Source organism: Podarcis gaigeae (genome assembly GCF_964106915.1).
Source record: "Podarcis gaigeae genome assembly, chromosome: 13".
NCBI lineage: Eukaryota > Metazoa > Chordata > Lepidosauria > Squamata > Lacertidae > Podarcis > Podarcis gaigeae.
The window spans coordinates 36725009-36734452 of record NC_139689.1 but is presented as its reverse complement, the minus strand read 5'-3'; the positions used below and the strand labels follow the sequence as shown (position 1 = coordinate 36734452).

The window sequence follows — 9444 nt, the reverse complement described above, 5'->3', positions numbered from 1 at the left end:
ACAGTGGTACCTCGGGTTAAGTACTTAATTCGTTCCTGAGGTCCGTTCTTAACCTGAAACTGATCTTAACCTGAAGCACCACTTTAGCTAATGGGGCCTCCTGCTGCTGCAGCACCACTGGAGCATGATTTCTGTTCTTATCCTGAAGCAAAGTTCTTAACCTGGGTTAGCAGAGTCTGTAACCTGAAGCGTATGTAACCCGAGGTACCACTGTGCACACCAAGAGCTATAAGACCAGACGCTCTGTGCTTCTGTTTTTTCCCCCTTTCCCCCTTTTAAAGGCGATTCTTTCCATTTTTTCTTCTGGTGGACCAAAAACAAATAAGTAATTAATCACTCGCATTTGGGGGGGGGGGAACCCCCCACAATCTAGTTCTTGCCAGAAAAATGTTTTCAGGTGGGTGAACTGTCAGGCGAGGGACGGAAGTCACTGGTTGCAAAGGGCTATTAAGAGTGTTCCCCTTTACGCTGTGTGGAGCTGTGAGGGGGAGGGGTGGAGGGGGGGAAAAAGGTATAAAAATCCCCCAGGAGCTGCCATAGATTGAGACTGAGAGGAAACACAGAAAGACTCACCCAGCCCAGCACATTCCTGTTTCCAGCTTCCAAAAGGCTCAGGGTAAAAACTTGTTGTGGTTGTGATGAAGTGTCTGGGGACCAATTTCTCTATTCAGTTGTCCTGCTTGGAGGAAATTTCCTTTCAAGGCTTTTGAAATCTTGCTGTGCACCCTGATATTTTCCTGGCTTGTAGGACAGGAGGGAACGACTACAGTGGTACCTCAGGTTAAGAACTTAATTTGTTCCGGAGGTCCGTTCTTAACCTGAAACTGTTCTTAACCTGAGGTAAAACTTTAGCTAATGGGGCCTCCCGCTGCCGCCGCGCGATTTCTGTTCTCATCCTGAAGTTCTTAACCCAAGGTACTATTTCTGGGTTAGCGGAGTCTGTAACCTGAAGTGTCTGTAACCCGAGGTATCACTCTATAGGATTTTCTCTCTCCTTTCTTTGCTAGCTTCTGCTGGGGAAACAGGTCCAAGTAAAAGCGAGGAGTGTTTTGCACTAGTGACGGAAAGGTCTTGAGAGGTGATAAAAGTTTTTTCTTTTTCAAAAATACCGTATTTTTTGCTCCATAAGATGCACCAGACCATAAGGCGCACCTAGTTTTTGGAGGAGGAAAACAAGAAGAAAAAAAATTCTGAATCCCAGAAGCCAGAACAGCAAGAGGGATCGCTGCGTAGCGAAAGCAGCGATCCCTCTTGCTGTTCTGGCTTCTGGGATAGCTGCGCAACCAGCATTCGCTCCATAAGACGCACACACATTTCCCCATACCTTTTAGGAGGGGAAAAGTGAGTCTTATAGAGCAAAAAATACTGTAATTTTTATTGCTTTTCAATGACAACAATCCAATAATAGCCTCATTATAACAATGCCAAATTATAACACAATTAATAATACCAATCACTGAGGTGCCAAATTATGCAAATTAGGTTGCTCCCCCGTGTGCTAGAATTAACGATTTGATGATTTTCTTTGTTTCTGCATTCCAAAATCTTATAAGTTTCAATTACGCTCCAGTCCAAATACCAATCCCTTATATCGCAACTGCAGTTTTAACGACCTCCATTCGTATTGACACATGGAATGATTTCTACAACTACAGGTGAAACATTCAAACTCTCTTCCTCCTGTGGGTGGCAATTATTCTGTCCGTAATGTTTCTTTTTTTTTTCCTTGAAAAGTTTTTATTGTTAAAATAATTCAGCATTAATACACACATACTGCGAATATACAAACATACATTTCATACAATCCTTAAAAATGTTCAAACATACCTACACTCAATCCCACAGATAATTCCTTTTCCCATCACCATCCACCACCCCTCACCCCACCGTTGTGTAAGACTTCCAATCTACTCAATTGCAATTTCTTTCCACTTCTATTACTTTCTTCCACACACCTTTAACCTAATTTCATGCTTCTTTTTCTATTACCCATTGTTATCCATCTTATTTAGTATTCCAGTATTTAAAACGGAACTTGTTTATTCTAATAGGAGTTCTGATTTTTCAACATGGTTTTGCATGTATCCTTTAAACACCTTCCAGTCCCTATCTATCTTCTCTTTAGAAATCCTTCCAATTTCTCCCATTGTTTTGGATATATTACAGTACTCCAATATTCTACAATACAATATTCTGTCCGTAGTGTTTCTTTCTGTCCTTGTAATATATTATCTCCATCTTTTGCCAGCCGTTGCTGCTCTCCATCACGCCTTGGGCGGTGCTACTTGTTGTTTCAGAAGAAACAGAATTTTCTGTTTTCGCCATCTTTCTCTCAGATAAAATCGTCTTGCTTGGAGGAAGTTTCCTTCCAAGGCTCTGTCACCTGCTGTGCATTCTGATACTTTCCTGGCTTGTGGGGCGGGAGGAGATGACTATAGGATTTTCTCTCTCCTTCCTAAGCTTCTGCTGGGGAAACGGGTCCCAGGGGAAGCTGAGAGCGTTTGGCACTAGTGATGGAAAAGTCTTGGGAGGTGATAAAAGTATTTTTGACCATTGTGAACTATCAAGTGAGCCTGCTGTGAGTGGAAGAAAGTTTTCACAGACAAGTCTGTGGGCTTCCATGAAACTTCTTTTTTTAAAATAGATTTTTTTATTAGCATATAAAACACATACTTATACATTTACACAATACACATACATAACACACTACTTTATTTTCATAACATAAAACATACCTATATTACTCTATATAATACCTACCTATACTGTAAATATCAACATACCTACACACCTACCCCACACGGACACCCACCAAGTGACTTGACTTCCAGCCATTCTCATTACGTTACTTTATTTTTCCAACTAGCTTAAACGCATTTCTTTATTTCTTCCATCTCTTCTTCTATCTTGTCTTTACTCTCCTTTCACTTTAATCATTTTCTGGATTCACTAAATATCTGCCAGAAATTCTACTTTTTCCACATAAATTTTGATGTATCCCTTAAAGATAGCCCACTCCTTATTCACAGGCTTCCATGAAACTTCTGGCTGGCCAGAGACGTGAACAGAAGGATGGGCTTTGACCTAGTTCAGGATAGCTCAGAGCTCATCCTTTTGCGCTGCGCTTTCAAAGCACAGATCCACACTTGGAAGGTTTGTGTCCTGGGGGTGTTCCCCTCCCCCCCCGGGAAAAACCTATGTTTTACTGCTGGATCTAAGCAAACACCATTCTGCAGAAAACCCAGTTGCCATTTGCTCTAATCAAACGTGGGTTTTGTTTTGTTTTTTGGCTCCCTGTCGGGGAATTAAATGTGTGTTTTTCTGGAGAAAGAAAGAAAGAAAGAGTTCAGACACAGAGCTTTAAAGCCTGCATCTGTGCCTCAAAACATAGCACAAAAGTCAGAGTGAGCCATTAGGTTCACTGTATCGGATGCAAAAGGATAAGGTTGCCGTAATGTTTCTAAGAACAGGCACCGAGAAGGAGGATCAATGCTGCAGAACATGTCTAGCACTGGGGTCAGCACTCATATGCATCTACCTACCTTGCTTCACACAGTTTCCAGACCCTCCAAGTGTCCCTATTTTCCAGGGACAGTCTCGGATTTACAAAAGCCATCCTGGTTTCTGATTTGATCCTGGAATGTCCTGCTTTTCCTTAGGACGTCCCTAATTTCATTGGAGAAATGTTGGAGGGTGTGGAGTTATGTGACCCCTGAGCCAAGGAGATAAGTAACTAGACTACCTTTAGAAGACTTCTGAAGGCAAATCTGAAGGGTTTTTGTTTTTTAAAGCTTAATGCTTTATTAGGTTTTTATATATGTTGGAAGTTGCCCAGAGTAGCTGGGGCAACCCAGTTAGATGGGTAGTGTATAAATAATAAAATTATTATTATTATTATTATTATTATTATTATTATTATTATTATTATTGTTATTGAATAGGATGTCCCTATTTTCATCGGAGAAATGTTGGAGGCTATGAGTTCCCCATACACTAGCTCATATTGAACTTACACAATTCCATGGACATAGCAGTGTGTGGTTAATAAAATAATATATGGCCTTTTAAACTGTTTTGTCTGTGCACTGTTTTTGTTAGTTACTATTTATGCATTTTTGTGTTTTTATAATGTAAACTGCTCTGTGATCCTCAGATGAAGGGTGGTATAGAATAATAGCAATAATAATTTTAATTATGAATAGTAGTGCACTAGCTCATTAGCTACATACACATATACCATAATAAGGCTTAGTGATGTTGACATCCAATGGCTCCCAAGACGCCTTGGTATCATAGGGACTTTCCCCTTCCTTTCTCAATACAGATGATTGCTCCACGGAGATTCTGTCTCTCTTTCTTCACCTTCGCTTGCTGTCTGGCTTTGTTTCTCAGCCACGTTGGGGACACGGCACGCATTGCTCCCGAATTCCCTGGTGAAGATGCTCCACTCGACCAACTGGTTCAATATTACAATGAGTATCAGCAATACCACAACTCAATCAACCGTCCCAGGTTAAGTGAAATGCATTTAATTCTTCATGTAGACTGTCTCGCCAGAGTGGTGCATGCTCTGGTTATCTCTCGCTTGGACTACTGCAATGCGCTTAATGTGGGGCTACCTTTGAAGGTGACCCGGAAACTACAACTAATCCAGAATGCGGCAGCTAGACTAGTGACTGGGACCAGCTGCCAAGACAACATAATAATGGTCTTGAAAGACCTACATTGGTTCCCAGTACGTTTCCGAGCACAATTCAAAGTGTTGGTGCTGACCTTTAAAGCCCTAAATGGCCTCAGCCCAGTATACCTGAAGGGGCGTCTCCACCCCCATCATTCTACCCGGACACTGAGGTCCAGCGCCGAGGACCTTTTGGCAGTTCCCTCACTGTGAAAAGCCAAGTTACAGGGAACCAGGCAGAGGGCCTTCTCGGTAGTGGCACCCACCCTGTGGAACGCCCTCCCACCAGATGTCAAAGAGAACAACAACTACCAGAATTTTAGAAGACATCTGACGGCAGACATGTTTAGGGAAGCTTTTAATGTTTGATGGATTACTGTATTTTAATATTTTGTTGGAAGCTGCCCAGAGTGGCTGGGGAAACCCAGCCAGATGGGCGGGGTATAATAATAGATTATTATTATGTAGACCGCCTTTTTACCTTGTAGAGCATTTTGAGAAACCAGGGCTGAGCATATGTGGTGCCGGGTGGAAAGATCCGCCCGGCACACCCACCCACACCCACCCACCCGGTTGCCCAGAGTTGTCCACCTTTTTAAAGAGAGAGTTGACACCATGCTTATCTCTGCTCTAGAAAAGAAAACAGGAATCATAAGGAGCCCAGCACAACAAATCAGACCAAGGCATTGGAGACTGAGTGAAGCCGGGTGACTCGTGGTGTAAGCAGCATGCGCTGGGCAGGCCTCTCCACAGCCCTAGGTCAATCCCAGGCACACAGGAGGGTGGAGCCAGCTGGCTGCCTCAAAGCCTCACTGGCTCACTCGCCCCCGAACTCATGGCGCAAAACCGCCCACAGCAGAAGAGCCCACCGCGGTGCTCCAACCGACGGGCGGGCTCTTCCCCGGACTCCAACTCTTGGGCCCTGGACTCTTGGCCTGGCGCCCCTGAGAGCCTGGTGCCCGGTGCCCTGCACCCCTAGTACCTATGGTTAAGATGGCCCTGAGAGAAGTGCTCCACAGGACTCTCTAGTTCTCATTAAAAGCCAGAATACAGAGAGAGAGAGAGAGAGAGAGAGAGAGAGAGAGAGAGAGAGAGAGAGAGTCAGTCTGTGGTACTGCATAGGAATGAATTATTGTTGATGATGGTAAAGACAGTTTGACAAACCAGCTTTTCATCTTTACCCAGATTTGGTAAGCGATCCAGCAGCCAGGCACTCTGCAGAGATCCAAGCACCAGATTGGACTGTTCAAACTGACAAGTAAGTTTTATTTTTGGAACCGGTGCAAATTTCTCAGACGCATATCCCAAGGTACTTTCCATCCATACGCACATTTCTGCAAGCAGTTTTCCCCAATTATAACACACTTTTTCTGGGTTATTTTTGCTAATATGTCTGCACACGTTTTGCACTCGTTGTTTGGGTTGGAGAACTGCATTGCAAAAAATAAAATAGAAATAAAAACAAAAACAAACTCCCCAGAGATGTGTGAATGTCAAAGGATAGTTGTGTCTCAGGCTGCTTATTGGTTTGAGAACTGCGAATTAGGTGGTTTCTCATTAGAATGCAAACAAAGTTGAATTTCTCCCCAATAAATATGGCGCGCTGGAAGGTGGTGTCCTTGGTTTTTGCCTTCAGTGTGTTCGAGGATATTCTTTGGCTGGAGTACTTTTGTCCCCAATGTAGGGTTGCCATATTTCAAGAGGTAAGAAGCCAGACAGAAAAAGTTGTTGAGCCGTCAGCCGCTGCCCGTGCTGGAGCCAGAGCCCTGGCCAATTCCGCCAAAGCCCAAGCCTGCACCTGAATCGCAGGTGCACAAAATAATATTAAACAAAACAAAACAAAAAATCCCAAACCCAGACAATTGCTATAAATTGTAAAACACCCCCCCCCCAAGGATGGGCATGTAGCCCCCCCCTCAAGGGATAAGTCTGGGATTTCCTGGATGTATGGCAACCCTACTCAAATGTCTATCAGCACCAGATCCTGGTTGTTGGGACAAGCATTGTGGTTTGCAACGCAGGAGGTCGAGGAGGTATATTACAGTGTGTATCGAGCTGACTGGGCTTGTGACAGATGAAGGCCCATATGACCTTTCTGGGTGAACAGGAGCTATAACACAATAGGATTCACAGGTGTAGCCTCAAGGTGTCAGGATGCTGTCGGCAGCTCCTGGCTGGTTGCCCACGAAAGTATAAAGACAAGGAAAAGTTCCTTGCTGTCCTTTTTTATTTCAATCTTTACAGAGAGAGGCCATAGAACCCAGCCTCTTGGATAACGGCATGGTCCCGAGTGAATACTCCATACCCAGTCTCTCCCACTTCCTCATTAGTCATTCTCATCATCTCCTCTACTGTCAGGGACCATGCTGAGGAGGAAGAATGGTGAGACCCCCCCCTCCTGCTCCTGAATCTTCCCAGGAGCAGGAGGACAGTATAGATTTTGAACTGTGGTTTGCAGAGGGACATAGTTCAGAAGGCAGAAGCTGGGAGATACTGAATGGGGAACAGCTAGGAAATGAAACATTGGAGAGAGAAAGTTAACAGATTCACAGTCTCTGCACAGCATTCCTCCAGTCAGCCCAAGGTCAAGAAGAGCTCAGAAAGGGGCAGAACAGAATGCACATAGGGTACAAGCTCAGATTACAAGACGTGGGAGTGACATAGATTAATAGGGACAGAGGGGGTGTAAGCCTTAATTGGGAGCACCGCCATTCTGGGTAGATGCATCCTTTTGCCCTGCGCTGTGTTTATTAAAGAAACTAACTGGTAAGAATTCGCTTATGTTTGATTTGCTCATTTGTGGCCATGGGGCAGGAAGCCGATTTCCTGAAGCCTGACATCTACAGGTGCTGAAATGTGCCCTCTGTCTTTGAGCTCTTTGCTCTCCTACTTTCAAGGCTTGCTAGGTTCTGGGAGATGGAGGGGTAGGAATGCTTTCTAAGGACAATGTGTCAGCCGGGTGTTGTTCTGGCTCTCCCATGATTTCCCAACTTTCCCCCTCATCTGCCTCTGAGCTGCGACCTCCTTCAGACCCCAGTTGAAAATCTATACTGTCTTCCTCTTCCACCTTCCTGGAAGGGGAGGCGGTCTCCACCATTTCTCCTCCTCTCCCTAGCCCCAGACATAAGAAGAGATGAGGAATCCCCCACTTACAGCTTCTGTTGGATTCTTCCATTGCTTCTTACAGGAACATGTCCACAAGGAGGATGTCTGCAAGCCTTCCAGACTGAACCTTGATTGCTCCATGAGCCTCTTCACCTGACTTTTTCTTCATATGATGGCTGCCTGCTTCCGAGCAAGACATTCCCTACTGGGCATTCTCTTTCCTCTCCTCTTCAACTAACTGTTGAATTTAATCATTATAATAAAGCAAGATTATTGTTGCAATCTGGTCGCCTTTCAATGTAAGACCACTGTAATCAAATGTGGACGCATCTTGCAGTATCTGCTGTTGAATTGCTTTGGTGGTATTTTAAACCCAGCTTTGCAGGAGGTATCAGTGGTCATGGGACCAATTCACACCCATGCCATACATTTACAGCACATTGAATGCACATTCAGTGGCTGCTGGTGGTTGGAGGATGGATGGTAGTTAACAGATTGAGGCTGAATCCAGACAAGACAGAAGTACTGTTTTGGAGGAACAGGGGGGCAGGTGTGGAGGACTCCCTGCTCCTGAATGGGGTAACTGTGCCCCTGAAAGACCAGGTGCGCAGCCTCGGAGTCATTTTGTACTCACAGCTCTCCATGGGGATGCAGGTCAGTTCTGTGTCAAGGGCAGCTGTCTACCAGCTCCATCTGGGATGCAGGCTGAGACCCTACCTGCCCACAGACTGTCTCGCCAGAGTGGTGCGTGCTCTGGTTATCTCCCACTTGAACTACTGCAATGCGCTCTATGTGGGGCTACCTTAGAAGGTGACCCGGAAACTACAATTAATCCACAATGCGGCAGCTAGACTGGTGAGTGGGGGTGGCCACCGAGACCATATAACACTGGTCCTGAAAGACCTACATTGGGTCCCAGTATGTTTCAGAGCACAATTCCAAGTGTTGGTGCTGACCTTTAAAGCCCTAAATGGCCTCAGCCCAGTATACCTGAAGGAGCATCTCCACCCCCATTGTTCAGCCTGGAAACTGAGGTCCAGTGCCAAGGGCCTTCTGGCCGTTCCCTCCCTGCAAGAAGTGAGGTTACAGGGAACCAGGCAGAGGGCCTTCTCGGTAGTGGCGCCTACCCTGTGGAATACCCTCCTATCAGATGTCTAGGAAATAAACAACTATCTGACTTTTAGAAGACATCTGAAGGCAGCCTTGTTTAGGGAGGTTTTTATGTTTGATGTTTTATCATGTTTTTAATATTCTGTTGGGAGCCACCCAGAGTGGCTGGGGAAACACAGGCAGATGAACGGGGTGTAAATAAATCATCATCATCATCAGTATCAATAAATCATGGGAACTGAAACTTAGCCATCACAGACCCACAATTCACAGCACCAATTTAATTTGTTTTAGTCGTCCCCATTAGATTCACAAAATGTTTAGGGGTATGCGTACCCCTGCATCCCCCCAGAAAAAAAGCACTGACCTTAACAAACTACAGTCCACACACTTTGAACCATTCCTGGAGCTTCCTTGAAATCCACCAAATCTCACCCACACCAGTATGTGCAGGTTTGGGGTTCACGAGGGTTTCTTTGCATTCAATCTGCAGTCCTTTTCTCCATTATAAGTTGGGGTTAAGCACAATATGAGCACAAGAGGATTTGCTT

The 9444-nt window shown here is 44.9% G+C and overlaps 1 long non-coding RNA gene across 1 annotated transcript; it reads left to right on the top strand.

The window, feature by feature from the left end:
* The first annotated feature begins 559 nt into the window (after nucleotides 1-559).
* Nucleotides 560-7961, top strand: LOC310830340. Its single transcript, XR_014557602.1, has 4 exons — nucleotides 560-616; nucleotides 4325-4512; nucleotides 5864-5936; nucleotides 7866-7961. It is a non-coding gene; the product is annotated as an uncharacterized lncRNA (long non-coding RNA).
* The last annotated feature ends 1483 nt before the right edge of the window (nucleotides 7962-9444 follow it).